Below are 21350 nucleotides of genomic sequence, written 5' to 3'. Positions count from 1 at the left end.
TGCTTTATTGAAAAGAACAGTTAATGCTTAACTGTTTGATCAATCTTACATGCCTATATTTGTTTATCTGAGTAACCAATCTGAAGATAACAATAAGTAATACAACAATCATTGTTAATTTCCTGTCACCTTGTTTAAAATTCTACATTGCTTTTATTGCTTTTATGTTGTTATATTTATGTGTGGGTTTGTTAATATGTGTTGGTTCTTTTATCTTTAAAATAAAATAAAGTAAAATAACTGATACATGTAATTGAATGGTATACAGAGAAATTTTACTTAAAGTTTTAGTATTTCAGATGGATGTGTCTCGGGATAGTAAAATATTTCTTTGCCAACTATGAAGTTCTCTTCTTTCTAAACTCTGTATGTTATAAATATCACCTATATAAGAATTGAGATCTTAGCCAATGTCTTTATAAAAGAAAGAATGGATCCGCTACCTACTTGGGGTTTTTTTATTTACTATTACATTCATGCCACACTTCAAAGACAAAAGAGACTAGAAAATGACAAAGATTGATTTCTTTCTTGAACTATGCCTATTGGGGAGCTGTATGATACTATAAATTGTGCCAATAGATATATAAATCTGATAAATTACCCTGTAACATAAAAATTCTTAATGGGTCCAATTGAACCTGGGTTACACTTCAACATTTTGTGTTGGTAAACTTTATATTAATATCTCAAGCAGAGTCCTGACCAAGATAGAGAGCCTGAGTCTATTTCTAGTACTTTTACAGTACCGCTCGAAGAAGACATTTTTAAAGCTGAGTGTTTTTCCAAGGTAGTATGAAGATTTGGAAAGTCCCAAAGCTTATTAGGAAGATCCTCAAGGAATATAATAATTTTAATGCCATTTGAAACTGTGGCCTGTAGGGTAGGATAATAATGAAATAGTGGATTTTTGTCATTTTTCTTAAATCATATCATAGTAAACCCTTATTCTATCTTCACCATCATTAGTACAAATCTGCACTGCCCTCATTACCTCTGCAAAAATTTACAAATGGTAAAAAGACTTCATTCTTCATAATTAATGAGGATCTTTTAATGAGTTAAAGTCCATAATTTTGTATCAAATAAATTGATATCATTTATTTTTGACAGAGGGAGAAATACCTCTAACTTAAATGCTTGACCAAAAAAAAAAAAAAAAAGTAAACTTCATACCCAAGATTAAATCTCCTGTAAGGGTAGTACTAGTCCTGAGTATAATTAAATTGGCTTCATATCTGGCCAACTTAGCATATCATAAATGTATTAATTCTAAGAAGAAATGTTTAACTATGTCAAGAAAACGATCAACTGCCTCCAACTACTTTGACAATGCCTATCACTTATGCTTTCTGCAAATTACTTTGCAGGTTTGAAACTTTGGTATACATCTTCTTGGTCATCTGACCTATATTACATAAACAGCAACATCTCTAATACTGTCTTTTCAAAATTCTTCTCCTTATGTACTTATTTTTCTACTGAAATTTTTCTAAAATTAATTTTTATCTACCAACTGAAGAATATGAAGGATTTCATTACAATATCTGAATTTTAATACTTAATTACTGTCAGAGCCTCTAAATGGAAATAATCTGATATCAGAATGAAATTTCAGCACTATCTTTACTCATCTCTCTGTGTCATCCTGGAAACAGGATATTGGAACACACAGAATTCCTGTCCATGTTTGTAAGTACCTAAAGCACAGGCTGAAAATTGTGCTACACAGTAGAAATCAGAATATATGTGTTTCAGCCTTCAGTTTTCATAACACATTAAGAGATAAATTATACTATATTGTGCCTTCAAATGTTTCTAAGTACTACTACTTCCACTTCAGAAACAGAAAAAAAACCTCAATCTCTAAGAGGTTTAATAACTTGCCCAAGGTCAGACACCTAATAAAGGAGCCATAATTCAAAACTATGCCTTCCTGTCCTAAAAATTCTGTGTAGGTGATTTTGTACTTTTTAATTTTCTATTCCACTTAGCAGGAAGTTGCATTTCATATGATATCAATTTTGAAAGCAATAAAATACATTCTGTTCATCTAAACAATTAGCTCATATATGAACAGTAAACAGTGGAATACGATTAGCCTAACACAAAAATAAATGGATTGATCCATGATTTTTCTCTCAATTTTCTACTGCCAAGCCGCAGCAAATGAACACAGCAAGCCAGGGAGGAATACTGGAGAATACACACACTGTTCACTCATTCCTTTGTTTCCCCTTCAGTGCCCTTGCAGCTCTGCTTGGAAGGGGGCTGTGTCCTAGTCTCTGGTGAATTTTGTTCTTATCTCCTCAGTTGAATATCCATGATCTTTCTTCACATTTCCTTACATAAAGACATTTTCATCATTATTTTGTGATGAAATCCTAAATGCACTGAGGATTATATACAAACAATACACATAGCTCTTAGTGATACTATTTTTATTGGGCCCATTACATTTCCACTAATGCCCTAGTTTCCAATGATTTGCTCAAGCCTACTTTTCCCATAAACTCATTTTCTATTCTGTAGATAACATTTTAAGTCAGAAATTCTGATATGCTAAACTACAGAGATGAAGTATGACTTTATCTTAACTTTATAACTTAGAATATATTGCCACTATATATAGTCTGTATATAATTATTAATAATAACATTATTAATGTTATAATTAATAATAATAACATTAATAATATTTATAATATCATTAATAATATTAATGATATCATTAATAATATTATTAATAATTTTAATATTATAATATTATTAATAATTATTATAATATTATCAATTATTAATATAGTACAATTATTAGTATAATTATTAATATTATTAATAATCATTATAATATTGATATTATTGTTAATAATTATAATATCATTAATAATATCATTAATAATATTAATAATATCGGTTATAATATTATTTAATAATATTTAATAATATTTAATAATAATATCATTATTAAATCCAACTCTCATTTTAACTTGACACTATTTTCCATTCCTTTATTAAATTGTAATATATAAGGCACTGCAGCATATAAAGGTGCATTTAACAATAATTTTATTTCTTAAGAAATTATATACTGGCAAAACATGCACAAAGACAAATATCTAATATACTATGCATTTGTGTGTAAAGCTGTGTATTAGGTAAAAGAAATATTAAAATTTTTGAAATGCAACTCTTCTCAAGGGGAAATAACATAAAACTGTAATATTACAGGTAAATAAGTAAACAAATTGGCAAGTTCTGAATGATATATAACTGTCTATGGCTTAGTACATTTGTATTTCATAAAGAGATTTTTTTATATTTGTATCTGTGAGTTGCCTTGCTCTTTTGGGTTTGCTAAATAAATCAGCCAGCCCCATTCTAGTCAAAAAATATCTGCCTACAAGTGATATGAGCAGAACATTGTGCTTCTACGTTTGACATCAGATGCTACAAAAATATAAATAAGATAATAATCTTTCCCTTTCACAGGCATATAACCTAGAATACAAGTAGCAAAGTTAGGCTGAATTTTACAGGAAAATGGTTACTTTATTTTTGTCGATTTGTCTCAACATTTAATTCTTCCACTGGTGCTAGAACTAGCAGTGAGCTGTCAGGAAAGTTTGGTTTGGGGTCACATATTATCATCACTGGCCATCTCAAAGAGAAATAATGCACAAATATTACCTACATGAGGGCTTTCCTCAATTAGATTCCCAAGTCAAGAGACTTCTCCTTCAAGTTGGAATAAATATATTAAATCAACTGTTCAAAGTATCACTAAGCAAATAACATCTACAAATAAATGGTGAGTCAAATTTCCAAGCAACAGGAATAGACAGTAGTTCTATGTAGAAACATAGGACTGATAACCTATTTATAAAATTAATCTACACTTGTCCCAACGGCACAGAGAAAGAAATTGCCAAAGTCATCAGACTTCAAGGGCTGGGGATTTAGCTCAGTGGCACAGTGCCTGCCTGGCAAGTGCAAGGTCATGAGTTTGATTCCTGGTACCGGAAGAAAAACAAACAAACAAAAAAAATCAAAAAAACAAAGTCATCAGTCTTCAAACGAATCCAAGTTATAGGGATCATCTTAAAAGTGACACAAGTGCCAATTTCTTGGTAAGAAATGCATTTAAAAATGCTACTCTAGAGTAATGTGCTGAGAAAAGCTATGGAGAATGTGAAAAATTATTTTCATAACAACTGTAATTATTTATATCTTATATTGCTCTTAATATAAACACAAAAAACAGTTTATGTTGAAAGAATTTGCTACAAATTATAAAACTGGGTCCAAGAAAAACAACTAGTTATTACAAAAGAAACTTGATTGATAAATAAATGTGTCAAGATACATACTAAGACAAAAATAAAAGAAAAAAGTAAAGATGAAATTATTTCTCAAACAGGATTAGGCAGAATCACAGAATCTGTTTTCAGCTTTTAAGTAATAAATGGATGAAACCAGAAGTTCAATATGAGGAAAAGCCTCTCCACAAATTTAAGGAACACTTGATTAAAAGAACGATAAAACCCCTATGTGTACATAAGGGAGTCCATCTACTGGACAGAACTGTTAATTGGTGTGGGAAAGAAGTGCAGATATGTTTTGTACTCTAGGTAGAAAATCTTCTTAGTAATATGAAAATATAATTGGCTTAAAAAATTAGTATTACAATTCTAACAAGCAAGAATCATTATTTGGTTCACATGGAAAAGGGCTTAAGAAAAATAAAAGATGGAAAGAATAAAAGGAAGGAGAGAGGACAGGACTGAATATCATCTCATTAATAATCATGATTTGTCTTATTTTCTGAGAAGCATTTTAGAGGATGCATTCTCATGTATTTTTCCCACAGAAAGATGCTTGGTACTCCTATCCTACAGATATGCACAGAAAAATGAAGTGAATCATTTAAGAAGTAGAACTTTACTCCTAGTCAGTTTGATGTCTGTGAGAAAACAGAAAAAGATTGCCTTATATCCTTCACCCACACCCTTTCTACCACTCAGGGCTTAAGTTTATAAGCTTTATCTAAGATCGTTGTGTAGAACAGCTCTACAATGGCTGTGACAAAATACCTGATACAAACAGTTTAAAGGAGAAAAGGTTTATTCTGTCTCATGGTTTCAGAGATGTCAGTCTATACTATGCTGGTTCTATTGCTTTTCCTTACCTACAGCAAGGAAGAAACATCACGATAAAAGGCAGTGGAAGAAAACTGCTCATTTCATAGCAGGCAATGAGACAGGGGAGAGAGGCCCCAGGGCTCCCCAAAAGATACATCGCTACCCTAAATATCGAAGTTCATACCTTAAGCAGGAATCCCCCATGACTGCTGAGAGCTACTTATTTCAGCTATAGTTTCAGTCATTGATCCATCACAGATGACTCCCCTCTGTAGTACTATAGATGACTTTATCTCTCTGCAGCCTTTATCATGTTCATGACAGGCCCCTCTCCTACCCATAAAACCCTATATAATCAACTTGTGCATATTAGTCTGCATTCATCTGTGTACTGTTTTTCACCGCACTGTTGCAGTTATGCAGCTCTGTATCATGAACTTTGATAAAGCTTCTTCTGGGTGGCATATCTCTACCTAGTCATGATTTCTGTCTTAAGTAGCATAGGGTGTGCAGGTAACAACAATGGCAACTGGCATCAAGAGCAGCCAGCAGTTAGAGCTGGTAGCACTTAAGATAAGTGGCACCAGAGAGTGGGGAAATGGACAAAGAATTGCTAGTGGCTGGTATCTCCGGTGGCCATAATCTCCAAGGCCTGCTAAGTAACTGCTTGCTCCAAGTGCCAAGAAGGGTCATTAAGCAAACTTGTACCAATAATATTAATTTTTTTTAAAAAATAGAAAAGAAGGGCCATTAACACTAAACGAGCTAATAGCCCAGTCAAAGCCCACAGGTATTTTCGCTAAAAGAGTTATAATTTGCCAATTCATGATTTCTATATGAGTTCAGCAAGAATCCTCAGTAAAGGAGCAACACCCTGACTCCTAACTTCCTCATTTTAACAGAGTTACTGTCTACCATCTGCTTGAAAGGAGTTGGCCTAGTCCAAGGTTTCCTTTGCCATCTTCTGGAGATGTCTTACTTGTATTTGAAACCATTAATCCTGAAAGCAACAGTACACTGCTAACCCCTGCTAAAACAGCTGTCCTAAATGGAAGGCCTGCTTGCTGGCTCACTTCACCTTTAGTGACTTAAATGTCTAGAAAACAACATTGCACAGTGACAGTCAGAAATTCACTGATAAACACTACCTCACAAGTTGTGTTCTATTAAATACCAGTGATGGATAGGAGCAGATTACTACATTTTTCTCAAACGTTTTTTGTGGCATTGCGTCATTTTCCTGTCTCTTTTTATACTTCCGCCTTATCTCTTTCCCTAAACCCCCTTCATACATACTCCCAACACCACAGAATAAGTACTAACAGATATTCTTAAGTGTAGCATTTATTTATCTTCACATTCTAGTGTCTAATAATGATCATGCATTAATTAAACCAGTCCAGGGAGAAAGATCCATTTGGTAGAATTATTTAAACCATCTTTATAAATAGTTTTCATATTTCCTTCTTTCATTATGATTACTGTTTATATTCTCTCTGGCTAGGCCTTTTAACACCCACCTTGGTAGGTCAGAATCTGGATCTCAAAGTGTGGTCCTATTATGTATTTTTTATCTGTTCTCTGGATTTAGGTTCTGTCACAAGCCAGTGTTATTCAACTCTTCCCCATATCCACCAGGCCTGACACCATAGCACTACTCCACTCTTCCTCAATGTCTTCTTTACACATTTTAACTTTCCCTTTCGCAGGCTGCATTCTGATCTCAGTAAAAACAACTTATAAGCTGGAAAGAAAGACATACAAGGCTGCCATGGACATACTTTGCCAAATATTATGAAGACAGAGTTTTTTAAACTGTATGAAAAGAGGACAAGTGTACATTCAAATACTTGGTAATGACAGCATGGATAGAATGAAGCCTCTAATTATACGTAAAAGGAATGCCTTCTGAGAAGTAGCTTGTTTGAAGACAAAAAGTGAAATTTACTCAGCTTTTCCATTAAACTTATTTAAGGAAAGAACAAAGAAATGTAAATATAAATAGTGTTCATAAACTGCTGATTTATTCCAACTATGTAAATAGACATATACGCTCTAAAATGAAACTGGTAAGAAATATCAAAAATATTAATAATAGTTTTCAAGGAGTTGAAAAAAGTTACTACTTTTCCACTTTTTTCTACAACTGTTACTATAATCTTTCCCAATAAATTTAGCCTGTGTTACTTTTATTAGAAGGGAAAAATATCATCTATCCAAAGCAAGAGATGCTTGCATGACAAGTGGTAGACAATCCATGCAAGCATTAACAACCCTAAACCCATACAGCCAGCTCAGCCTATTTCCAGAAATAACAGATGTAGCCAAAGGGAGCAGACAGTGAACTTAAGCCCCCAGTAAGTGGGATCTGAAATGACTCCTGAAGATTTATGTTACTCTGGTGTATCTGAGCAGAAAAGTAAGTCTAGGCTTTACTTAGTGTATGCCATGTTCTCATAGTCACAAGCATTTGACTCTGTCCTAGTAGAGATTAGCTGCTAAAAGCTGAATCTGGCAACTGTGTGGAACTATAAAGGATCTGACTGTGGTCTTACACTTTTAGGCTACTCTAGGAGAAAATACATTGTGAGTCCAAAGCAAACAAAGTTCCTAGAACGTATATGACAGTTCATTCATTCATTCCCTAAATACCAGCTGGGTGTCTATCAATTCAGTGCCTATACCAGCACAGTTAGACTGTGAGTGTACCAAAGGGGACAATCAGACAATGTCTTCCACTGTAATTCTTACACCGTACTGAGATACAGAAGCAGCAATGAGAGATTCAAAGAAGGATACTACTTTCAACAGGATAGTCAGTGAAGTCTCTCAGACAAGCTGTTATGCAAACACAGACCAAACCATGTGGACATCTAAATAAGAATGTTCAAGATGGAGAGAACAGAGATGATGTAGTTAAAGGGTTGAGTAACAAAAGAGCTAGAGAACAGTAAGTGGATAAAGAAGTCTGGAGACACAGTGTAATGCCTTTGGAACACAGTAAAGATTTTGAATATTATTGAGTAAGATGGTCACTAGAGTATATTACACAGAGGCTAATGGCATAGTACCATTTTAGCAGCCACAGGTAAAGTATAGTTGAACGGAGGCAAGATGAGGGCAAGGAGTTCAAGAAAAACCTAAGAGTCCATTGTCTAGAGACAATGAGGGCTTGGGCGAAAGTGGTGATATGGAAATGAAGAGCGGTGGTCAGATTCCTAAAAAATTACAGAATTTGTGCAGCCAACAGTTTTGCTGTTATGAAATTTGGAACAATTAGAGGACAATTAATTTTTGATGTCAAAATATTTTACCTAAGCAACTAGATGTTACCAATTAAAGACAATGTTATAGGACAAATGGCAGTTCTTTATATATATATATATGTATCTCCAGATATCAAACACATTTGGTAAACAAAAACCAAACATTCAAATCTGGATGTGTTAGATTTAGGTAGAGAGCTGGATATGAGTCAAAAGTTCAAAGGAGAGACTCAAAGTAGGTTTATATGCGGTGGAATCTTCAGTGTATACATGAGAATTAAAAGAGCATATCATGAGTAAACATATGTAAAGAAGAGAAGTGATCTAAAGACAGAGCCCTAAGACTTCAACATTTGAAGGACAGAATGATGAGAATCTAGTAGAGAAGACTTAAAGGAAGTCGCAGTGAGACAGGTGACAGGTCAGGAGAAAGACTTCCCAAATTCGGAGAATACTGCATAAGAGAACACACTGTTAATAACACAAGTGTCTAAAATCCCTACATCTTTCTCTCATCTCAAAGTTCTAACAAAAAAAATAGTAACTTAGGTTCAATTTAAGCTTCCTACACCCTTCTGAAATCTATGTAGTGGACTGGGAATACCGTGCCATGTCATTATTGATTACTGTGTGTATCCCTTAGCCCCCTCTTGCTTCTTCCTCTTTTCTTCCACCCACTGTTATGAGAGAATGACAGCGGGTTCAGCAAAAGCTGAAGGGAGCACAATTCTTTAGGCATAAAACATCCTGAAAGTCAAATCCAAATTACACTGCGGCCACACGACTGTGATGCGGTGAAGAGAGGATGAGTCTCAGATGCAAATGGCTTCCTTTTGCTCCACCTCTGTGCAATGGACATCTTACATAATCGTCTATTTCCTAATCTTTCACTCTCTTCAGTCAAATATATTTTACTAATACTGAGCATCCTTCAGCAGAGGCAAACCCTAAAATCTGTAACTGAGCACAACCAACAGGTTCCAAAGAAAAATGTTACTATAACTGTCGAAAGAAAAGCAATCATGCTTTACCTTGGAGTCAAGGACTCCCTCTGACTTAACTATAGCAAAATGTTAATCTTCCCAACTCTTTTACTAACTGTAGGGACTATCAGTATCACTGTTATGGATTAGAGGACAGAATAAAAAGAGAACAGAAGTAACAGTACACCAAGTGCTCACTGGGCTGGGTATTTTCTTATGAAGTTAGAGCAAGTCCACCAGAAATGTCACAGGATTTGGTATATGTAGACATCTTTTAAAGTACTGTCATGTATCTTTATTTCTATTATTTATGAGGGAATTCACAACACATTTTCTAAATGATGGGACTGGGGCGGCCATCACACATTGAAGCACATACGGCTGTGGCATTTCTTTGCACAAGACACATTACAACATGTCATCAGCTTATATACAAGGACACTGAAAGATGATTTATTCAGTGCCTGACATTCTGATTCCAAATTTTGGCCCTCACCCTATATCAACCTCTGAAATTAGAAGAAACAGAGTAACTCCTTCCAAGGAGAGAAAATCAAAGTTGCCCCCATATCTTCAGAAAATAAAGACTGGAGTAGGTCACTGTATCCAAGACAGTGATCTACCTTGGTAATAGTATTTGCTGTTGAAACAACTTTTTTCATGAACAAATAAGGTTAAAAGAATGTACAGTTTGTTAGGAGGTCTTATTAAAGCCTTAACTATGATAAAAGTACACTGAGAATGTACTTTTGAGACATGTTAAGACACTCTGAGAAGAACATATCACAGTATACGTTTTACAAACTTACTTGGCTATAAAAATCCTTTTCTTTTGTAGCTCTCCCATGTGCTGTGGAAAATGTTTTGAAAATGATAACACAAGTGACTGCAAATATACCAACTACTTGGAATTCTCTCTACTGATTTCATAGCCTTTCTTTTCAGGTATTAGTACATGTCTGTAGTACATAATGTTTACATTTTTGTGGGAAGTTGGTACATGTATATAATACATCCCAGGTTCTTTTTTTTTTATCCTTTTTCTCTTCTCTCTCTCTCTCTCTCTCTCCCTCATCCTTCTATAAGCTTCAGACTACACAAAGCCATGATCTCCCTAAGGGAGAAATTATTAATTAAAAATCACTTAGCTAGAAAATAATTAAAATCAGATTTGAAGCCAGGGCTGATTGGTCTTAAAGCGTTCCTTTATTTGCATCATCATCACCTTTATCATTTAAGCCTCAGAATAAATGTCATCTCCTCTGAGGAACAAATAAATTTGCAGGAAAGAGAAATCAATGAGGCCTCTACAGAAGATATCATTAAGCACACAAAGAGGAAAGCAGAAGTACCTGAAGATAAACTATTGCTAAATCACAATTTTGCCTGGACTTGTGCCATTAGGCTCTTGTTATAAGGCTGGCTAAATAGAATTATTTACTGAGTACAAATGAATATGAAATTCTAGTTTCTCCTTACTCTTGCATTTCTGTAAACTTTACTATGGTTTCACAATCAACATGTCCATGAGACTGTCTGGTGGAGAAAAAGAAAAATCTACAGTACATTCTTTGTTTATGGAAATCTCTATTTCTGAGGTATGGATCTATTTTTATTTTTGGATGCTTTTTATTATTGTGGTGATTATGTTATTGGTAAATGTTTCCAGTGACCATTTCATGACTTACCAAATGAATAAATACATTAAATAATTAAAGCTGGAATTATAAAATTTAATAAGCATACTGGGTTGTTTCCTTAAAAAATATTAGTAATGTACAATGGTTACAACAGATAGGCAACCCAATCACACTTGAGATTTAATCGTTTTCTGAAGATTCACAGTTGCTCAGCTATTAGAAGTAGTGGAAAATCTTCCTCTGGGGAATATTTTCCTGGTTTACTTTGTACCATTCTAGCCCTCACCAGCGGGGAGGGGGAAATACAAGATTTTTTAACCAAGGACCAAAAACACAAGATTCTATATTAGGAAAAAACCTCAATGTGCCTAGTACTCAGCTTGGGGCAATCAAATGTATTTTTTGCCAATAACTAGCAACAGGCACCTTTTGCTTTTATTAATGCAGTTCAGCTGATATGAGCAGACAAAAATGAAAGAGAAAGAGAATGTGCTTTATCATCTGTAGCCGAATTTCAATTTTCTCTTTCAAGTACAGTTGAATGCATTTTCTTTGCAACCCAAAGACAGAAGATCTTGATTACTACTGCAAGAATAATCTCAGCTTTTGTGTGAAGGAGATAGGGAAAATAAATAGTCTCTGGATGATGTGTCAGCTTGTGAACTTACAAAACAAGATATATTCTTGGAGGTAGGGAAATTAAATTAAGGTGAAATGGTACGGCCATTAAAATGACAACTGAAGGTTTATTTTGCAGTCGGAGGCTGGCTTCCCAATTGTCCTCTATTTTAGCCTCACCCCAGGGGCACAGACAACTGAACCAGAAACAAATGGGGTCATGACAGGGGCAACTGTCTGGGAATACAGGTCACTCAGGCTGTGGACTCTGTCATGAACTGTTAGATTTTTTTCTAAAATTCAGGTTGTGATTCCCTTTTTGTCCAGCCACCTTCCTTGTTTCAGGCCTTAAGACAAAAGAAAAGAAAAAGGTGGGGGTTTGACATCTCCGCAAATTTCTTTTTTGCTTTGTTTTTATCCATGTAAATAAAATTAATCCAACACCAGCTCTGCTAGATTCTCTCTGTGTCAGGAGAATCCTAAGCACCTTTCTTCTTGAGTATCAGAAAAAGTTGTATTTCTCCAAGTTTCCTTTACTGATCCTCATTTAATAGACAATACTCAGGCTTCTGGTAAGAAACAGTTCACCCTACAGACTAGGATCAAACAACACTAAGTTAAGAACCAGCCCATTTACTGTCCCCGCTCAGACATTCTCTCATAGGAACCCCTGAGGGTTATCGCTAAGGCTGACAACTCATCCTCACCCACATCCTTACCCTTCTGGGACTCAAACTAAATAGCCCATTCTCAATTTATGTGACAAAGTAGTCTGCAAAAATGGGTGACAACTGTGTAAACTGTGTATTTAAAACTAAGAGTTCAGGTCTCTATTACACGCCTTCCCCCCGTCCTAGGTAACACCGTAAACCAGATTAGTGATGATTTCTCAGACGTTATTTTCTCCTACTTCATGTAAATATCTGATATTGCTAACCACATGAACCTTACATCATTCTTTTTCACGTTCCTTAGTTATACTCCTCTGTTCTCTAAATGCACCTGTCACTCTTCTTAATGCTCTAAGGGCTTCCTCTAAACTCTACACGGGCCTTGTAACTCCATTATGACTACTGCCTCTTTAAAGCACTGAACCCTCAACCTTCAACAACTGCCTGGCATTTCAGGACCACATATTCAATGTCCACAAGGATCTTCCTCTTAGATGCACTCATTGGCCAATATCCAAATATGCATAAAGATTAATTTCTCTCTTTCCTATGTAAACAGTATTGTTTTCTCTAAATCTTGAAGTTACTTACATTCATAAAGTACACAAGAAATTTTTACTTTTTGAGTTTTTTGTTCCAAAAACCAAAATTAAGTATGTGTCAATTCCATTGTATGGGCAACAGGTTTAAATTCTTTGATTTAACCTGATGTACTGATTGCTGCCAGAATATATTCTCCTATTCACTGACCATACATTTAGTCAATGAATCACACTGGACTGTAAGACTATACTCAAACTCATGAAGGAAGGAGTTGTTCTTCACATTACCTCATTATAATCACCGAATCATTCACTATTCAGGGAGAAAAGAGTTAACAAAACATGTCTTTAAGTAATGGTCTTAGTTCATGTTAAGAACTAAACTGCTACACTATGTTCTTTCTTTCCTTCTTATACAAAACAAGGTCCAACTCATATTCTTTCACTTCCACTAAGTATTGTCCAGTACTCTAACAAGCCTCTACTGATCCATCTCTTTTTCCAACTACTGCAGCTTTTAAATATCCTGTGTTATAATCTATGCTAATAATTTCATCTGTAGTAGTCAGCTTTCGCATTGGTGGGATACAATACCTTACACCCACAACTTAATGGACCAGAGTTTAATTTTGCTCAGTTTCAAGAGATTCTGTCCACAGTTGGCTAGCACCAAGGCAGGAACTTCAGGATGGAAGGGCATGACAGAGCACCAATGCTATCAATATGTTAATATTAACCCTGTGGATTTATCACATCTGCTAGGGAAATGAACTTAGTGCACTTGATGCCACTGTGAATGAATTTCCTGCCTTTCACGTAAGTGTAAAAGTTTGTAATCACCATTACCAGCTTTTACCAAACGGACATTTTCTTCCTCTAAAACACATTTTAAAAGTATCTTTATGTCCGTTCCCCTTCTACATCTGAGTTTACAGTATTCTCGTGCTACTGGGAATGAACTATATCTTACAAAAGTACAGCCTACTGTCTCCAGTAAGCGGATTTTTCGGTCCCACACTAAAATGGTTCTTTCTACTGCCTGTTGTTATAGACTTGCTAAACGGGTGAAACCTAGGAAGGCCTCTGTTTTATCTCATCTGTTTCAGCTGGAAAATCATTCTCCACAGATTCATGAACTTAAGCCACAATGGATGCTTCAGGAGCCTGACCCCCTAGGGGCCCAGTGAGAACTAATTCCTCTTCTATGTGCTCTTTCAGGCACTGCATTTTGTCCCTGAATTGTACAGACCAGCATTTTTTTTTGGCTACATTTTTCTATAGCAAGAAATATGCCTCTAGTTTTGATTTTCTTCCATCTTTCTCTGTACTATATGAATCATTTTAAATTTGTAACTATTTACACCATCTAAAAAGTTGAGTTTTTTACTGCTTAATCTGCTTATTAATTTGCCCTCTTCTCCAAAACGTATTATTAATGCTATTTGCTGTAAACAAATATTTCTTTCTTATTATTTTTCTCTACATCTTAGTTTTTGTTTTTAAACATACTGCTGTTTGTTAAATTCCTCAGTCATCTTTACCAACAATGAAATGGCTTAATTTAGAGTTTACTGAAAGCACCTACTGTTCAAACAAATCTTTTCCCTTCCACATCCTGAGATACAGAATTCCATCAAGAAACTTTTCTCCCATCAGACTGACATCTAGCTCATTCAACTTGAACTTATTTTCTTGCCTAGTGTCTTGAATTATAACTGATTTTGCTAATCTCAATCATGATTCTTAAATCTTGAGAACATTTCTTCAAACCATAAGCAGTATCTATATTCAAATATGACAATGGCTATATTACCTTAAAAATTACTTAGTGATACTTTGTGTAATCTACAGATCTTCCTAATCTTCAGTACTTAAGATGCAACTTTAAATGCCTTTAAACATCCTTTTCTGTGACCTCGCAATTATTTAATTACTGACTGTCTTTGAAAGAGTCATTTCATTGCAATCTTGTCTCTTTCTCTTCAATTAATTTAGGATCAGCCCCCTATTTCAATCCAGTAAGAAACACTTCTCCCTTTCCCAATACTCTGCTTTACAGCAGTTAGCTCCCCTTCAGTCTCTATTTTTTTCTTATAGATGTCTACTTCAACTTCAAATTTCATTGTTTGTTATTCCTGTTTTCTCCTAAAAGAACTCTTTTCTACAACTGTAATTTACTTTATTCTTTCCTTTCCCTCCCTCCATTGCTCTATATTAACACTGACATGTTTGACATTCTCTAATACCTAAAATTACTAAACAAAATTACTAGAACCAAAACATTTCAATCATGAATCTTTTCACTTCCTTAGTTTTTGCAATAATTTTGAGTTGTATCTTATCTTTAATTATGAAGAAGGCATATACTTTTAACAAGAAGGGTCTCCAGTTCTTTTTAAATTGATACCTATTTTCATAATATCATATTTACCTCCCATGGCTAGAGTCAGTTTGGATCTCAAGAATCAAAGTTATTGTCACAGTTTATGCAATTATCAAAATCAAAGCCAATTTATTAAGAAGTTGCAGTAACTTTTTGTTTTCGGTTTGCTTGTTGAGGCTTTATGTTTTTTGTACTGGAGATAGAACCCAGGGGCACTCTGCCACTGAGCTACATCCCAAATCCTTTTTATTTTTTAAAGTCAAGGTTTCCCTAAATTGTCCAGGCATGACTTGAACTTGTAATCCTTCTGCCTCACTCTACCTAAATATTGAGATTACAGATACCTGTCACTGTGTCAGGTTGGGGCAACTTTTAAACCTACATGCTATTTTCTAGAAATGACTCCATGATCTCTCTTTCTGCAGTTCCTTTTCTTGACTCAGAAGGCAAGTAAAACAATAAAAAAGAAAAATCAGTTTTGGCATTATAAGTATTTCCTGCAAATACTGCTAGAGATAGTAGAAACACTCTTGAGACCTAAAAAGCTGACATACGGAGTCTCTATGACCAAGACTTTGTCTCAAACAAGGCTACTTAAAAAAAAATTCTATGTTCAGATTTCAAGGCTAAACAGCAGTGGCCATTTGATTAAAACCCATTTAATGCATCCTTTAAAGCACTCTGTCAGATTCTAGTTGCTGGGCCTCTCAAAGGTTGCATGCCTTTGTTTACAGCCAAGGCACGGAAACCTGTCTCTAAGAAAAGAATATTTGCTTACATAAAAATAGTCATTCTACTGTGGAAAGAAAAAACCACCATGGCGACAACTCCCTGCAATTGAACACTGGTCAGCGCCCAGGCCAGTCTTGCCAAAGCCAAAGGTCTCCTACGTACCCATAGCCCACGCTCCGAACCCCACAAATCACCAAGACGTAAAACTCCGTAGTTCGTAATCTCAGTACCGCGAGAAAGTGAGCCAGGAATACTGACCGTAAACCTGTACCCAGCCTGAGACATTTAAGGAGAACAGTGGATAGCAGAGCCGGGACGCTGCGGGGCAACTCCTAATTCTGAATCGGAAACAAACAACACAGAACAAAACCAGGACTTCTTTCGTTTTCTATTTTCACTCTATGTCCTAGATGTTAGCGTGAGCGCAACAGACAAAACATAACGTCTCTCTTTCCCTTTTCCCTCTGGAAGAAATAAGAGGAGAATCGGCCAGAAAAATAATCCCTTGTAACTAGCCAGGAATCAGCAAGAGAACTAAAGTAACCCTTTGTAACTGCGGACTTACAGAAACTGAAGCCCTCCAACAGACTTGCCAACGTCGTCACAAGCAGCAGCGGAAAGAAAATGGCGCCGGGGAAAAGTTGGTATGTGTCAGTTTTACAGACCGGAAGACTGGCATACAGCGGGCACTTCCCGTGGGCGGAGGAAAAAGGGCGGGTCAATTTTCACCTTCCAAATGACCAATCAGATCACTGACTGCCACCTCCACTGGAAGAAGAGAAATTTCGCTCAAGTGACCCTCTGGAATTGAAGGAAGACAATTTAAGTATTCTTGGTTCCAAAATAATACGTAGTATATACACTTGATGGAATATGTTTTCACGGACTATAGATTTTGTATATCATGATATGTACACATCATAGAATACTAATCAACCCCCAGAAAGCGTGAAATCTTATCATTTGCAACAATATAGGTGGAACTAGAAACCATCGTTTTCAGTGAAACTAGCCAGACAGAGTAGAACTACATGATCTTGCTTACTTGTAGAATATAAAAAAGCTGGTCTCGTGGAATGGTGGGTAGAATTGAGGGTAGAATGGTGGGTACCAGAGGCTGGAGATTGTACGAAGAAGAGAAGGAGGGAGATAGGTTGACCAATGGGTAACGCATTAAGTTGGGAAGAAGTTTTAGTTCTTACCGTTAGGTGGGAGTAAGAAGTTCTTTCACAGTACTGAAGCCATGAATGACGATGATGACCATATCTTTTAAAAAGCCACAAGAAAGTATTCTGAACTTTTCATGTTGAAGGAAATAGATATCTTTGACCTGATTTAAACATTACATAATGAATACACATATTGAAACATAACATGGTAACCCTTAATATGTACAATATTTATGTTTTTATTTATCTGATAGACAGTCGAGAAAATCCAAAGCAGGCAGTATCACAGAAGGGAATAATTTGATTTCATAAACACTGTGTAGTTGAAGTCATCAAAAAATGACACTGAAAATCTATATTGTTTCTAGTTAGAATGATATTTCCTAATGATAAAGTGCATAGACTTAAAAAGAAAATGTAAAGTCAAGTACATAAAAATAAAATAAATATGTATTTCAAAAGAACAAATGAAAAATGACCATCAAACTGTAAAAAGTGTTTGAAACAAATATAACATGTGACTAAAATTACTGCTGTACGTACAAGTATTCAAAATAATTCAATTTGGAAGAACCATGCCAATAGAAAAATAGAACGAATGAACAGAAAATTCATAGAAAATTAAAGTTTATTAAAGTGCTTCTAATAATCAAACTAAAAAAATTCACAATAAAATGTTTTACTTCTGAAGAATGAATTTTCTAAAATTTTTATTTCATTGCATGCACTGAATAAAAAAATGAATAATATTGGAAATTACCAGATTTTCTGTTTGAAATATTTGATATCAATGAAATCAAACCAGCCATGTGTAACACATTCCAGAACATTATATGTACATGCACCTTCTTCCACTTCATTAATTTCTTAATTTTCCTGTACTTTTCATAAAATACCTAACTTGTGAAGTAGGTGCTGATAACTCTTTTGTAGATTTATGTCTCCTGGTTTTCACAGTATATTGTCCTTGGAGTAGTTGAAGAATATTGACATATTTTGTACAGTTTACATATTATTTATCAACATGATTAAAGATAAGTATTTAGTAGTAAAACCTTATTAAACATACATTTCCCTTGCTTTGAGCTCATTACTTCTGAAAATGTTAATTGCAAAATTAAAAGAAGTTTTGCTAAATTATGAAATATGTATTTATAATATACAGTAAGCCATAAGTCAGCTCCAACAAGGGTATTCAGACTACTTTGCATGAGCCTCAGAGCAGAGACAGCCTCAACTTCCCAGAAAAATGAGGTGTGTCCTTAATCTATGATGTTCCATTGATCCTACCCTTGGCCATCTTTGGCCGCAAGGGCCCTTGCATCTCAAAAGGCCTGGGTATAGACCAGACCACAATCAGAGGGTACCCCAAGCGGTTAACATGGAAGAGCATCAGACACTTTGCCCATTGCCACCTAAAACCAGAAAGCTAATATTTCCTAACTCTCTGGACTGTTAGAGTCCCAGACCACTTTATTTTATTTTTATTAGTAAGTGTGCTGCATGTTATACTTAGTAAAAAATGATTTCCTTATATTAGATCTAGGAGGATCAAGGAAACAGATAAAGTATTGTTGACTGTCTGACTTGATCATGTGTTAAAGTCAGTATTTTGATATTACACACATTTCATATATTTTTAGAGGAGAACATAGCAGAAACTAGAAGCAGAAGTATATGATAGAGAAATCAAGACCCAACAAATCCATCATGACTTATTTTAATTCAAATATAAATACTGCTTTTACAACAAGAATTTTAAAAATCAGAGATAAATACTATATTGGACAAGATGCCAGGAAATAATACACACATTCTTTTTTAAGGTGAGTTTCTGAGAACTCTCCAGATAAAGAATAGAACACAGTCTCCTCTGACACGATCTCTTCAAATCTAATTTGTCTGAAAATATAAATTTTGTTTTTATCCCTGTTTCATTTTAACTCTCAGAGTTTAATCTTAGAAATGGACAGAGCACCCTGTTTTTACTGCTGTTCTGTTTTACATAATTCTTTCCCCTCTATCTCTACAATAAAAATTGTTCCCTTTTTAAATCTCAGCTTGATTCTCACTCAGAAATATTATATAGAGAAGGGAGCGATTAGGAATTTCTAGAGCAGATTTTGTCAGTGATAAAGTTAGATCTTTTCTTTGTAATGAAATATGAGGAGAAATTAAGCTAGAAAACTAAGAGGAAATTAGGACAGGTAAAAAGATACCAGGTGAATGATCAGAAGCTACATGTATGGACACTTATGGAGGCAGAGATATAGAGGTAATTATGGAATATAAGGAAAGGAATGAGTGATAAGCAGATTTTAAGAAGTATTCATTTGTGTTGTGTGCATAAACTTCATGGGTTTTAAGAAATTTAAATAAATAAAACAACTTACTTAGAAATTAATGTTTGGATTACTGGGTTGTGATTCTTTGGCCAGATTATAACTTTGTGATTCTAATAGGATAAAAAGTGAAAAGAAAATACATCTTAGAAGGAATTTTCATAAAATAATGTCTTGGCCATTAATACGTTTAAAATAATTGGCAATACTAGCATTCATAAAATGTACTGAATTTGTGGTACGAGACTATACTGCCCTGGAGCCTTAACATTTTATATATTTTACATATTTATATAAGAGGTTCTACTTCATGCTTCCTGGCAATCTTTCGTTTTCTCAGTCAAAAGTTTACAAGGTATTAGACAGAACCGACATCTTCAATTATTTAGATCAAGTGAACTGCTTATTTATATAGTTTCTAAATTTCTGAAATTGAACCACAAATATTAATTCAAAAGTTCTTATTTCAAATTATCATTTAATTGGCTTAATTGTCAGCCCACACAGAAGACTGGAGTCAACTGCCTTGAAAGGACAATTATAAGGCAATATATAATATCAGTGGCAAAGATGTATCTTACTATCACAGTTCCAAAGCTCAGAGTCCTTTTGATTTAAAATGTACTGTTATGTTTAGCTGAGGTTCAGAAAGAAACCCTTGTGCTCTGCTAATTCTTTTTACTGGAACCTGAATGACCTCTAGTTTAGCATCTTGCTTAGAGAAACATCTGTGACCCAGTTCCCTCACAGTCTTGCTTCATGTGTTATAAATGTAGACGTATCTGCTATGGGTTTTACTACAGGATAAGTAATTCTCTGCTCATTTGGAATTGGCCCTGAACTATTAAGTGGTTTCAGTGAACAACAACACCTCAAGTAATGCAGGTCAAAGGGAAATAATAGCCTGGGCTATTTTTCATAAGCTACAATTCTGTAGTGATTATAAGATCAATTATAAAAAGATCACATTTTTAAATACCTTAATAGAAAGACCTTAGGCTCAAGAAATTGAACTCCACAGTGGTGTTTTAACTGCCAAGAATATATAGAAAGATATAATTCACTAAATGGACTACCAAATGATGTCAGTATATGTGGTGTTTAAGGATGACCATGATCCTTTGACACTCCTCCCATTGAGGTGAGATTTATATCCCCTCTTCTTAAATCTGAGTGGACTTTACAAATGCTTTGACTAATAGAGTATGGCAGAAATAACACCATGCTGGGTTATGTACTAGGCATTAATAGACTTACTCTTTCTAAGTCTTTTCACTTGAAATGCTTACTCAGGAAAGCCAGTTGCTATGTTAAGAAGTCTGACATCTAACACTGCCATGTCATCAGAAAGCTCACGGTAACCACATGGACATAGAAAGATCCTCAAACAACGATTGCCTTTGGAAACTTCCCATCCTAGATATCATGCTGTGACTGAGGAAATCATTCCTATGATTTGATGTTTGGCTGCTATTTGACTTCAGCTGCATAAAGAACCCAAGTGAGAATTATCCAAGTTAGCCCACAGTATAATGAATAAAAATGAATGCATTGTTTTTTTAAGCCACTATATTTTAGGGAAGTTTTATATCCAGGAGTACATAATCAGAATAATACCCAATATTTACTGAGCATCAAAGTTTGTGCCAGATACTTTTCAAAAATATTTTCAGGAGCTAGAGTGTGGGACTGTTTATTTTCTTATTCCCTATAGTGTTTGAGCAATCTTTCATTTTTTTTTATTATTTTTTTTTTTTATTTATTTATTTTTTGGTGTTTTTGAGACAGGGTCTCCCTATGCACTTCAGACTGGCCTTGAGCTCACTTTGTAGCCCAGGCTGCTCTCGAACTCACAAAGATCCTC

At 34.9% G+C, this 21350-nt stretch overlaps 1 protein-coding gene across 2 annotated transcripts in view; it reads right to left on the bottom strand.

Moving 5' to 3' along the window:
* Positions 1-16755, bottom strand: part of LOC102030009 (cytochrome c oxidase subunit 7B2, mitochondrial) — a 118232-nt gene extending 101477 nt beyond the window's left edge. Inside the window, exon 1 of one of the 2 annotated variants that reach the window (XM_013518038.1) lies at positions 16541-16755. The gene's annotated coding sequence lies outside the window, so the exon portion shown is untranslated. The remainder of the gene's footprint in view (positions 1-16540) is intronic. The other variant, XM_005391898.2, reaches the window with a different exon arrangement.
* Between the last annotated feature and the right edge of the window lie 4595 nt (positions 16756-21350).

Source organism: Chinchilla lanigera, unplaced genomic scaffold, assembly GCF_000276665.1.
Source record: "Chinchilla lanigera isolate Chin_1 unplaced genomic scaffold, ChiLan1.0 scaffold00042, whole genome shotgun sequence".
Classification (NCBI taxonomy): Eukaryota; Metazoa; Chordata; class Mammalia; order Rodentia; family Chinchillidae; genus Chinchilla; species Chinchilla lanigera.
Note: the sequence above shows the minus strand (reverse complement) of the source record. Positions and strands in the feature narration are given on the sequence as shown.